Consider the following 13612-nt stretch of genomic DNA (forward strand, 5'->3'; position numbering starts at 1 on the left):
GGAAGCCAAGAAGTATGAGGCCCCCCCTTACGAAAAAATTTAGATAATCCTCAAATATGTAACTGCTTTAAGGCTTATCTGAATTCCAAATCAGTTGAAGTTCATCTCTGAAGAATTAGAATTAATGCCTATTTTTAATGAAAGCATGTTCCCTGCTTGGAAGCATTACAGTGTTCAGTTCAAGAACAAACATGTCCCTCTAATACTCTTGTTTATGTCAAGGATTTTTCCAACTGCACTACAGTATTTTTCTCTCTCTTCCATGTAGTCTCACACACTTACTCTTGTTTTACATAGATAAGCTCCTTATTCTCTGTTCCATTCCCTTCTATTTGATTTTATTCAGAAAGCCAACTGCTTCTACATGACAAAATGCTCAGACAGGCTGGAATATCTGACTTTGACCATAAAAACCTGTCAGCTTCTCCTGTGACATTGGAGTGAAAGGGGCTGATAGATGCTAAACCATTCAGTAATCTGGATAGATATCCCTAGCACTTTCCAAAGAATTAATAAATTCTTGAGCTCTGAAAAAATCCTTTCTATACTGTAGAGACCTCAATGTGACACCTTTCACTTTTCTGAGTAACATTCCATAGGGACTTATAGGAAAAGACCTGAGATTTACCTCTCAAAGAAGTTTGCCTGAATTTTCTGAACTAGGGTCAAGAACTCTTTGAGTTTTACTCCAGGTGTCTGCCACTGAGTTGCTGTGGCAGAGCTCTGGCACGTCTGCAAGTGCTCAATGCAGTAACTGCTGAAGCCAGTGAGAGATTTTCTGTTGATTTCAATATTTGCTAATTACGTAACATTTTCCCTCTCTGCAAAGCCAGGGATAATACTTTCCTAATTAAAAAATGTGCTCAGGGAGGTTCATGTTTGAGCTTGAATTTCAATTTGTAAAGAATTGCATTAAAAAATAGTGGCATTTCAGGTGTGTGTGGTGTATGCATGTTTTTCAGCTTGCTGACCATTTTGATTTTCTATGAGGATGATGTCTGTAGTTAGAGTTTTAATGATCATTCTCAAATTTCTTTGTTCATAGGACTAACACTGGCTATTTTAACGGGAAGTAAGGAAACACTACTGATCTTAAACAGAAAACTAAGAAAATCATCCTTATCTTGAATCCTGTATCAAATCCAGTTAATTTGAAAATGAGGAGGTGTAAACTGTTAACAAACAATTTAGAAGACAGATACGTTGTGTTGGGCTTCAGGTATAGAATCACAGTTTTTGATCATTTCAAGGTTATGTACAAGGAGCATCCTGGGACATGGCCCAAAGTGCAAAAAAAGAAACATCTAAATAGATGATTGTTGCTTTGGGGCATTTGTAATGTGTGAATTCATCTAGCACCTGCTCATCTCAGCATGTTTTTGCTCTGAAGTGTTTAAACTCCAAAGTCACTGGGCATTGATCACTCCGAGGTACTACTTCATTAGCTACCCCTATAGTCCCTGTGATACCTCTAATACAAACTTCTGTTCTTCAATATGTATTCATGCCTACATACTAATCCATCAGTCTAGACAAGTGATTGCAAAAAAACCCTGAATCAATTTATACACAAAGCTAACTGAATAACCTTGTGCAAGCCCTGATGCCTTAACCTTTCCTATTGCTGAAATATGCTTGGAACTTGCCATGACATCAATGTTTTTAAACGTCAATTTCTTTGTTAGCAAAATGATTAGATGGTTTAGGTTATAAATTTATTTTTTGTCCCTTTCTTACGGTTAGAAATACACAGTAAATCTACATGATGCAAATGTTTCGGATACAGCAAAAACCATTAACAGAGGCCACTATTTCCACAGGGTCTTGGCTGGGCTCTTTTGGGAGTGTATGACATTTTTTTAAGGGAATCTCCATAAATTCTCAATTTATTCTCAGTGGACTGCAGCTGTCAAATGAATAATTAGATCAGCCATGACAATGAAAATCTTCCCCTAGCTATTATCACCATTAAAAAGATTCTGTAGGGTTAAATTATAATCTTTTCTTAGCTTATATATATATTTGCTAAAGCTATTGCAGCTATGTACTTTGCTCAGCATCTTGATGTTCAAGATTGTAAAATGCTGAGTCTAAGGCACTTCATTCTGGTACCTGAATACAAATAGGTGTGTGGAAATGCCTGTTTTTCCAGCATGCAAGGCCACCTGGGTAGTCTCTTCAAAAGCTTCTTTAAATTTGCACAGGGCCAAATTAGCCATTGGTTAATGGCTTATCATCCTATAATGTCATTTAAATTACTCAAGTCTTTCTTTAGTGGAGATCAATATATGTAGATCACCACATGGACTCATCTGGATGCAGCTTGGATGTGAACTGTTGCTGGAGTCTCTGTGAGTACCTTTAGACTCTGTCATGTGTTCTGGGCTGCCCAGCCCCTGTATCCCTCCTGCTGATCTGCCCCACCTTGGAGTAAGATCCCCACGGCTAACCAGGGAGGTCCCAGTGGACCTCCAGTGGTTTGCAAATGTGATGCCCATCTTCAAGAAGGGACGGAAGGAGGATCTGGGGAACTACAGGTCTGTCAGTATGACCTCGGTGCTGGGGAAGATTATAGAGCAGATCATCTTGAGTGCCATCATGCGGCATGTACGGGACAACCAGGCGATCAGGCCCAGTCAGCACGGGTTTGTGAAAGGCAGGTCCTGCTTGACTAACCTGATCTTCTTCTATGACAAAACGACCCGCTTAGTGGACGAGGGAAAGGCTGTGGATACAGTCTACCTAGACTTTAGTAAAGCCTTTGACACCATTTCCCACAGCATTTTCCTGGAGAAACTGACTGCTCATGGCTTGGACGGGTGCACTCTTCGCTGGGTAAAAAACTGGCTGGATGGCCGGGCCCAGAGGGTTGTGGTGAATGGAGTCAAATCCAGTTGGCGGCCGGTCACAAGCAGAGTCCCCCAGGGCTCAGTATTGGGGACAGTTTTGTTTAATACCTTTATCAATGATCTGGACGAGGGGATTGAGAGCACCCTGAGTAAGTTTTCAGATGACACCAAGTTGGGTGGGTGTGTTGATCTGCTTAGGGGTAGGAAGGCTCTGCAGAGGGATCTGGACAGGCTGGATCGATGGGCCCAGGCCAATTGTATGAGGTTCAACAAGGTCAAGTGCCGAGCTCTACACTTGGGTCACAACAATGCCATGGAACGCTACAGGCTTGGGGACGAGTTGCTGGAAAGCTGCCTGGCGGAAAAGGTCCTGGGAGTGTTGATTGACAGCTAGCTGAATATGAGCCAGCAGTGTGCCCAGGTGGCCAGGAAGACCAATAGCATCATGGCGCGTGTCCAGGGAAGGGCGACAAAGCTGGTGAGGGGTCTGGAGCACAAGTCTTATGAGGAGCGGCTGAGGGAACTGGGGTTGTTCAGTCTGGAGAAGAGCAGGCTGAGGGGAGACCTTATCGCTCTCTACAATTACCTGAAAGGGGGTTGTAGAGAAGTGGGTGCTGGTCTCTTCTCCCCAAGTGACAAGTGACAGGACAAGAGGATATGGCCACAAGTTGCGCCAGGGGAGGTTTAGACTGGATATTAGGGAAAAATTCTTCACTGAAAGGGTTGTCAGACTTTGGAACAGGGAGGTGGTTGGGTCACCATCCCTGGAGGTATTTAAAAGACGTGTGGATGAGGCGCTTAGGGAGATGGTTTAGTGGTGGACTTAGCAGGGTTAGGTTTACGGTTGTACTTGATGATCTTAAAGGTCTTTTCCAAACCTAAATGATTCTATGATTCTGTGATCTGCCCTGGTATAAAATCCACTGGGCATGCTGTTGAGCAGGAAGCTACCAAGTTACAGTGACAGGCACAAATCTATGCCAGGCACAAATCTATGCCTTTCTCTTTATTAATTAAACCGGTGCCTGCTTCCTGCCAAAAGCTCTGAGGAAATGCTGTACTAATAATTTTATCTCATAAACAGTGTTCCTGTATCTACCATGGTCTTCACTAAACTTTTGTATCAGCTTCCAAGTACATTTTCCAGTGTCACTGGTCTGGCAAAAACAAACATGTACTGCATGAAAATGGATCTGAGAGGAAACAACCTTGTATCTCTTGAGGGATAGAAAGAAAAAGGTATCTCAAAAGGGCAGGGAACAGGGCAGGTTATGACCCTTTTGTACAATACAGTAATAAGATCTGCATTTCCTTTTTTTGTCTTTTTGCTCTTCCTCAACTTTTAAGAACAAGAATAAAGTATACTACAACATTTTAAGGAGAAAAACTGTTGAAGAAGGGCTAGACACTTCTCCACCGCAGAAGCAGCAAACAGTGCAATGCATAAGCAAAAGAAAAGAGTTAATAAGTCTTGCAGACCAGTCACTGCTCTTAGACTAGCTTATCTGTGCCAAAAGCTGTGGCTGGTTATACCCGTAGTAGATGTGAAAGCTAACTCTGTGAGCAAGGCAGGAAATACGTGGTGAAGGCATACTATGAAAAAAATGAGTAGCTCTGAGATTCCTAGTGCTTCTCACCACATTGCCAGTAAATTGAGCTAGTTTTGTACTATGTGGGACAAAAATAATTTGTACACTTCGAAATGCTGTGGGCTACATGAGTCAACAGGAGATTAACTGGCAGTCATGACTTGGTATATTGCAAGGGAAAACCTAGCTTGTGTATATTTTCATATGTAAATACACAAACTCTCCAGTATGCATTCTGTATGAAGTGCTGTCTGCCTTACATAATTGCAAACACAGATTGCTGCTTTAAATGGATGAACAAAGGCAACATGTGTATACTCTTCCCTGATTAAGCCTCTGTGGTTATAACCCCCTTTACCTACTGCCAGCCAGTCCAGGAGACTGAATGCTAATCATGTAACAGGTACATGCTTAGGTTTATAGAGTACAAGCTTGTGAATAGTTCAGTGCAACACCTGCTGAGGATAAAAATAGCAGTTTCTTTGCTCATTGCCTCTGAACGATGTTCAGAACACCTCTTGTAGTACAAAAATAAAATATATATCAGCTGAGGCTACAACTTAGCTCTATGTATGGCCGTTGTGCCACTGTTCTAGATATACAATCACAGCTGTTATAAAATCTGCTTTTTGCAGTCAGGGTATGCATTTTATCCCTGCCCTGTGTCTATGTATGTTCTTCCTGGGGAGCATATAATTTCTTTTTCTTGGTCTGTATAGTATATGGGCCCACCACATACCATTGCTGAGAAACTGTTCAGTCACAGGACTGTTCAGGACTTGTTCTGCATCCAGGGATGCTTTATCAATAACAATATTGAAGCAGGGGCCTACTGTGTGGTTAGGACAAACCCAAGCAGAACAACAACCACCTTATCCAGGAGACCCTCTATATGTCATGCAGCATGTAGTGTCCAGGGGGTGAAATAGTAGCTGGCTTACAGCAGCCAGGCAGATCTCTGCTATAGTTAGGAAAAAAGTTGTATGGCTGTACTCAAGTCAGAGAGGTAGGAAGTTTGAGTTCCTGACTCCAACAGCTTGTTTTACAAACCTGGAATCCACACAGTGATTTTACATATTGTGTAAAAAACCACCATGCAAGTGGGGTGACCCACAGCGCTGGATGAGCATGGAGCTATTGGGGAATTTTTCCCACTGCTCACTGTCATGGAATGTGGAGGTCTCAAGCAACTTTCTATGAAGCCTCATTTTCTTTGCTCACAGCAATTCAAGCTAGTAGCAGAGCTGTCCAAAGGATCCCTTGATGCTGGATGTTTGTCTGCTTAATGCTGTATATCAATGACTTAACTTCAATATAAGCCTACAGGTCTTTCATATTCAGGCAATGAGTCTAAACGCTTCTCCTTGCTTGGCTATAAAAATCTATAAATTCTATAATGCAGATTATGCTGTAGAATGTACCAGTAAAACATGCCTAGGTTATGTTTTACCTTTTGGGACATTTTTTGCCTCCAGAGGTTGAGTTTGGGTTTTTCAAATCTCTGAGGAATTCAATGTTGCTTGACTAAAGTAATCCAAGAAAATCTGGAGTCCTTGTAGTATAAACTGTGATTGTCATACTGGCCCTTCTAACAGCAGTTCCCAGACCAGAGCTCATGGACCACTCCGGCTCCTCATCACCCCAGCGCTCATGCAGGGCTGATCTGGGGGCTGCACAAGGCCTCCTGCTCAAAGGCATCTGCCCGGTAGTGCCCTCCCTGTTTGTAGGGCAGCACTACAGTCCCATTGCTACTACATGATGCAGAGCACAGCATCCCATGTCTTCCTGAAACTGCATCACATCCCATAGTATTGGAGCCACTGGAAACCAGCTTAGGGAAATACATACTGGTAAACTAAACTCATTTAACTCCCTTCATCTCTGTGATTTTCCCCTCTAAGTGTGTTTCAAAGGAATTTTAATCCCCTTTCATGTAGGCCCGAGAAGGCACCAAGGCTAGCATCTTGTCCACACCGGGCAGAATAGTTACCACGCTTTATGTTCACATACTGCCTTAACTAACTCTCAAGTGTGGCCAAATAGACAAGTCCTTAGGATCGCTTGGATCCCTCAAAATGCTTTGAAATGTCAGATCAAAATCCTTTTCCACCTTTGCTAATTAACATTCTCCCCCAACAGAGGACAACAGACTTATGGACTCTGGATGATTTTCTTTATTCTGTTTTTCTTCACGCAATTTAAAAGATTCCTTCTGTCCTCAATATTAGACACTACTACACTATCGGCTACTACTTTGTTCTGATGTTTTCCCATGAACTTGACAGCGTTAGCTATTGGGCTCCTGGTGACAGGGAAAAAGTAAATTTTAGCTTTTTCTTTAAAGATGATACTCAGCAAGTAGGTGCTTTTAGTCTTCGAAAAATGATGAAAGAAGCATAGCCTGAGATGGGCAAAACCAGCAAATAAGTCCAGCCCACGACTATTATCTGGGGAATCTTTGACTGTAGACAGAATTGTAGATCTTTTGTTAGTATCAGCTTGATGAGTCTATTCAAGTTCCTCCGCAAAGTATGAAAAGTCACATAAAAAGAGGAACACATACTAATTTTGCTCCTTCTTTATACCGTTATGTGAGGAAGGCTGTAAATAGCAGCAAAGGTATGTAGTTGCTAGTCACACTCCTTTCTGTTGAGCAATTTGCCCTTTTTTTTTTTTAAACCCAGGGTCGGCATGCAGAAGTTGGGAAAAACTCAGTACATGAAAGCACTGAGCTATACATGGCTTATGAGACTTCTTCCCCCCTCTGCCTGAAGTGGCATGCATGACTGCATGCTACATACATGCAACTGGCTTGTGGATGGGGGGTTTATTTCCTGCAGAGGTCCATAAGTACTCTAGTAACATCCACCAACACAGGTGTAATTGCTTTGAGAAACCACCCCCTGGGCTCTTTTGAAAGCCAGAAGTCCTCCAGCTGTTCCTTCCAGCCAACAACCAAAAAAGGAGAGGAGAGGTAGCAGAGTGCCCTGTTCTGCCCTTCCTGTTCACCAGCTTGTCAGCTCCTTCCTGAGGGGACCCTGCCCCGTGGCCCCTGGCAGGGCACCCAGCGATTGCGGAGCTCTGCAGCCCCCTTGGCCAGACCCATGCCACCACAGTTGGTTTGGCCCGGGAATAAACGGCTCCAGTAACCTGGAGCAGAGTCACATCGTGATACAAAGTGACTCTGTTAAACAGGTTTCATGGGTCTTGCATAGGCAGGTCTTGGCTGCTCAGTTTCAGAGCAAAACATCACTATAAAAATCAAAAAAAGCCATGTCCTTGGCTGAAGACAAACAAACCTGTCAGAGCAAAGTTAATCCTTTTAAAATGTAAATATTAAATTGAACTTTCATTTTAACAGCACCCTTGGGTCTGTTGCCCTTTGGCTGGAATACCTCCCCTCTCCTCTGCTGCTGATGGGTACCCATCCCTTCTGCAGTATGGGGAACAAATTGCTCAAGGTGGGAGGAAGCTGTCATCGCTGGAGTCTTGTCTCTGGGGATCACGACACATGCAAAGAAAAAGGCATCCGAGCTGGACTGTGGGGGAGAATCTGCTGAATGACAAGCACGGCGTGCAGTCTTACCAGCTGCTCCGAGATGCAGCTGAGCCTGGCTGTCAAGCAGCTTATAGCATGTCTTTTAACTGCCTCTCTGCCCCCAGATTCACAGCAATATTGCAAAAGGTGATGGCTTGTCTGGCTGCTCCAGTCTTTTTAGTTAAAAAGCACAGGAGAAGGAAAAAAGGTAAGAAGAAGAAGAAGGAAAAAAAGGTAAGGAGATGGAAAAAAGAGGCTGAGATGTAAAGAGCATGGCGGTAGGCACCTAAATCTAACACTTTTCATGATGTTCATGGAGAGGGCTGAGGTAGGCTGGCACTCTGTCGTGTGCAGAGTGTCTCTCAAAGACAGGACGATGAAGGCCAGTGGCTCTGGGTAGGGATTGTTGCAGTAGGATAACACCCTCCTGCACCACTCTCTGAGCACCTCTGTAACACTGCGGATCCCCAAAAAGGTGTGATTACTGTTGGTTTTTATCCACTGGTTATGAATAATTTCCAGTGCAGCAGCTTTGGCCCACTGGTCCCTTCTTCCATATTCCTCCTGCTTATGATGTACGATCCTAATGCAGTCCGTGGATGTGTTTGTTTGGATTATTCCTGTGTTTCTGTAAGTAAAGTTTGCTAATTCTTATAAACAATTTTATTTGCCCAGCTGAGCTGGACTTTGGGCAACTTGTGCTGAAAGGCACAATACAACCAGTACCTGGAAAACCTGCTGTGCCTGCCCAGAGAGGGACCTTTTCTCCTCTCTGCTCAGCAAAGAGAGGAATTTTAAGTCACCCTGGCTTTCCGTCCTCAGTTTGTAGTTCTGTTGCTAAGTGGCAATGAAAGAAGATTATCAGATCATAGATTATCAGAAAGCTCTATTCAGTGCTCTTGTGTAATTATACATTTCAGTTACTTATTTGAGAACTGATTTTTAGCTGCCATGCTCCTACCCCACCCTCACCCCTCCATAGATCTTTTATCCTCAGGGTCTGGTCAGGATCCTGAACAGCTAGCCCTTCCTTGCCACACTCAGCCTCCGCGCCCCAGGCTGGCTCTGCCTACTAGGGTACCCTGAGGGTCCCTGCTCTTTGGAGGGTGTCAGAAACTAAAGTCCTACCTTAGTCCTTCTGAATGGTTTGTCTTGGGAGAAAGCCGGAATGAGTGTATAAAATGGTTTAGAGAGTTCAGATCTTTCAGAGGTCGCCCATTGGCTTCCTTCATCGAGAAATTCCCTGTTTCTATTTCTCTTTTCCCAGCCAATCTAAATCCACTCTCTCAAGCAAAAGTGGTCAAGCAGCTTCAGAAAGTGGAGGAAGAAACAAGCCCGAGTGGCCAAGGTAATTATTAAATGTTAAGGGTGAACCTCTGGCAGAAATTGCTTAGAGTGGGGTTTGAGAGGGAACCAGTGAAAAGGGCACGGAAAAATCAGGAAACAGCACAGCTGGCCGGTGTCGGGGATGCAGACAGAAAGTGAGTCTGGGAAGGAGGTGTAATTTGTCAGTTGCGAGGAGGGGATGGTCATGCACAGTATGTGCATTCACAGAAGCATGAGGAGCAAAGGCCTCCTCACGTAGGAACGCAGTTTACATTATTTTAAGTAGAAAAGCTGCACTGAGGACAGCCATGCGAGGAAGAGGAGACAGAAAGAAGGGCAGAGCTCCTTGGGGACTGGTCCCTGGGACTGAGGGGGAAGAAGGAACATGAGCTGAGCATTTAATAAGAGCAGGGAAGGTGAGGAGAACAATTGCCTAGCTAAAATGGAAGCAAAAGGTAGGATTGGCATGAAGGAATGGTGAGAAACAAGAGCTGCAAAAACAACAGAAGGGAAGGATGTGTGGAGGGAGAGATTTAAACAAAAGGATACACTTTCAGGAGGTGATAGAAACAGATCATCATGCAAACAAAACACAGAAACAGAAAGTAGTAATGTACAGAAGAGCAATTCTGTGGGCGGTTCAATATACCATCTTCCCAGGGGACTGATATTTTCAATGTGTTTTATGTTTGAGTCTCCCAGGGAAGCAGTAACTCAAGAAAAAGCAAGGCTGAAATAATAATTTCTGGGGCAGACTCTGTGTTTTAAACTGTAACTGACATTAAACATGGACTGCCCATGTGCCTACACAAGGCCTTCTGTTTGATGGACATCCTGCTTTACAGAGCCCCTTGCAAAGGAGACATTGGGGGTTTTTGATTTCAAATTTTAGAAGGAATGAATATGCATTGTCCTTTTCTCTGAAGAGCTTGTGTAATTCTCCTGTCATCCCACTCTGCCTTAGCTTTGCATGTAATTTCTCTTCGGAGGTAACTGTGCTATTTTCAAACAGGACACTGTGTTTGCTAAGTTTGGTTTTAGCTCAGTGGCCACACCAGGGAAGCTAGTGACTAGTAGAGTGGGTCCAAAAATGGAACTCTTCTTGCTGGGATGTGCTAATTCAGCTGATCAAACACAAGGCAAACGTACTTTGCAGTGCCTACCCCAGAACAGATTTTTTCCCATGTATGTTATGGGTCTCCTTCAGACTTGAACAAGACAATCGGTTTTGATTTCTCTTCATCCTTAGCAGCAAGCTGCAGGAGGTGTTTGCTGCCCTTGTGGTTCTTTTGTTTTGGCACAGCACCCTGGATGACAGGAGGTTGCTCCCTTTCTTTCCTTCCCATCTGAATCCATTCGGATCTTCAGCTCTGAGACACAGGTTTTTGGGATTTCAGTCTAAACGGGTATCATTGACTTCATCACGGCAGTGCCCAGGGACCGCTCCAGAAGTAAGGGCCTGGGAGAGCTTGCCATGTGGAGATGGTGGAAAGCAGAGAAACAAGCAGGCAGCAGGACCAGCATGTACTTCTGAGCAGTGGTACGCACAGCCTCTGCTTTTGATTGTTGCCTCCATGAGGAGTCTGCTTTTGGAAAAAAAAGGTTTTGCCTAAGATCAGGTAGGGCCCTTCATCTGAAGTCATTCTGGAAGGAAGAAAAACACCCTTCAAAAAAAGAGAGCATTCTCTTTTCACTCCTACAGACATCCTACTGTTTTTGTGATTAGTGATCTGTGGTCTAAACTCCATCTTTGACCAGGGTTATAAAAAAATAAATTCCTTTCACCCATGAAAACTAAATTACTAAGACTATGGCAGCCTTGCTATTTGTCAGAATACCCAGTTATGACAGGGTGACTAATTTGTCCCTGACCTTGTAATTACATACGTTTCCCTATATGACTGCTGTTATTAACACGGCAACTCCCATTAGAATAACACTTGCCTCTCGTCCCAGGCTGAGCTCTGCTCAGAAGGAAAAAGAATTGCTGGACCCTCTCATGGTGCCCTTGCCTAGGTGCTGAGGAAACTACCAAGTGAACCCTGATACGCAAACATAATAGTGCCTGCATGGCAAACAGGGTCTAGTCTTGACCCTAGGTCAAGTCTAGTCTCCTCTTATGACTCTTCCAGCATATTGGGATGGAAAGGATAGACCATGAAAGAAAGAAGCATGGATAGAAAAAAAAAACAAGTTTCTGTGGAAAACCTATGAAGCAAGGAGAGAGAAAAGGGGTGAAAAACGTACTGTGTTGCATAGTACATAACAAGACTGTTAGCTTTCTGAGGCAGGGTAATTTTGTGCAATTTGTTGTTTTGTGTAAATTTTTTTCTTGGTCCCTTCTTAATTTTTGCTCTTAAAAAAAAATACATCCATAATAGGTCTCTCTTGACCAGCCTGATCTCCCTCTATGACCAGGTGACCCGCCTAGTGGATGAGGGAAAGGCTGTCGATGTTGTCTACCTGGACTTTAGTAAAGCCTTTGACACTGTCTCCCACAGTATTCTCCTGGAGAAGCTGGCGAATCGTGGTTAGACAGGTACACTCTTCGCCGGGTAAAAAACTGGCTGGATGGCCGAGCACAGAGAGTCGTGGTGAATGCAGTGAAATCCAGTTGGCGGCCGGTCACAGGTGGAGTCCCCCAGGGCTCAGTTTTGGGACCGGTCTTGTTTCATATATTTATCGATGATCTGGATGAGGGGATTGAATGCTCCCTCAGCAAGTTTGCAGAGGACATCAAGTTGAGCAGGAGCGTTGATCTGCTCAAGGGTAGGAAGGCTCTGCAGAGGGACCTGGACAGGCTGGATCGATGGGCCCAGGCCAATTGGATGAGGTTCAACAAGGCCAAGTGCCGGGTCCTGCACTTGGGTCACAACAACCCCATGCAATGCTACAGGCTTGGGGATGAGTGGCTGGAAAGCTGCCCTGCAGAAAAGGGCCTGGGGGTGCTGGTTGACAGCCGGCTGAAGATGAGCCAGCAGTGTGCCCAGGTGGCCAAGAAGGCCAACGGCATCCTGGCCTGTATCAGAAACAGTGTGGCCAGCAGGAGCAGGGAGGTGATCGTGCCCCTGTACTCGGCGCTGGTGAGGCCGCAACTCGAATACTGTGTTCAGTTTTGGGCCCCTCACTACAAGAAGGACATTGAGGTGCTGGAGTGTGTCCAGAGAAGGGCAACGAAGCTGGTGAGGGGTCTGGAGCACAAGTCTTATGAGGAGCGGCTGCGGGAGCTGGGGTTGTTCAGTCTGGAGAAGAGGAGGCTGAGGGGAGACCTTATTGCTCTCTACAATTACCTGAAAGGGGGTTGCAGAGAGGTGGGTGTTGGTCTCTTCTCCCAAGTGATGAGTGACAGGACAAGAGGAAATGGCCTCAAGTTGCGCCAGGGGAGGTTCAGGCTGGATATGAGGAAAAATTTCTTTACTGAGAGAGTGGTGAAGCATTGGAACAGGCTGCCCAGGGAAGTGGTAGAGTCACCGTCACTGGAGGTGTTCAAGGAATGTGTGGACGTGGCATTGTGGGACATGGTTTAGTGGGCATGGTGGTGTTGGGTTGATGGTTGGACTTTGTGATCTTACAGGTCTTTTCCAACCTTAGTGATTCCGTGATTTTGTGACTCTTTTCTAAAGGTGTCACTGATCAGTTGTTTCTTTTGACTTAGGATGACAGTCATACAGAAACCCCTCACAGTGAACAGGGATGATGCGATATCTTCCCCCCCCCTCTGCCCCGTAGCTTGACTCATCACCTGTATAAGCCCAGCACACTGGTAGAGCTGCCTCAGGTTAAAATCATGTGAAGTTGAGAGGAAGAAGAGTGAAGGAAAGGGGGATGGACAGATGCTGCTAGAGACTTTGCTCTGACATTACTCAATGATAAGACCAATAAGGAAACTTACCGCTTCCCCAGGGACCCTTTTGTTAGCTGCAGTTCTATTAATCAGGTTGAGTATTGTTTTTCTTTTCATTACAAAATGTGTCAAAACTTCGGAAAGAAAAAATGCCGTAAGTGCTTCCTAAGGGATTTGTCCTTTGAGAAGAGGAAAGTGTTGGTATGTTGCCAGAGAACATCTTATTTAAGACATCAGTGTCAAAGCTGGAAAAAATCATTAGTCTTTGGAAGGGATTTGGTACCTACACAAAAGGAAACACTAGAAAAGAGAGGCTGTATTGCAATCCAGGACCTTGTTCTTTATTCCCACGGGCTTTACTGAGCACAGCTGGTTACATTTTAATGCCAATAAGGATTTTTTTCGAACCAAACCAAAAATCTTCCAGATGCAACGACGCTGGAAGAGCCTCCCTGGCTGTCGCGTG

The sequence above is a fragment of the Gavia stellata genome, chromosome 3, assembly GCF_030936135.1.
Source record: "Gavia stellata isolate bGavSte3 chromosome 3, bGavSte3.hap2, whole genome shotgun sequence".
Classification (NCBI taxonomy): domain Eukaryota; kingdom Metazoa; phylum Chordata; class Aves; order Gaviiformes; family Gaviidae; genus Gavia; species Gavia stellata.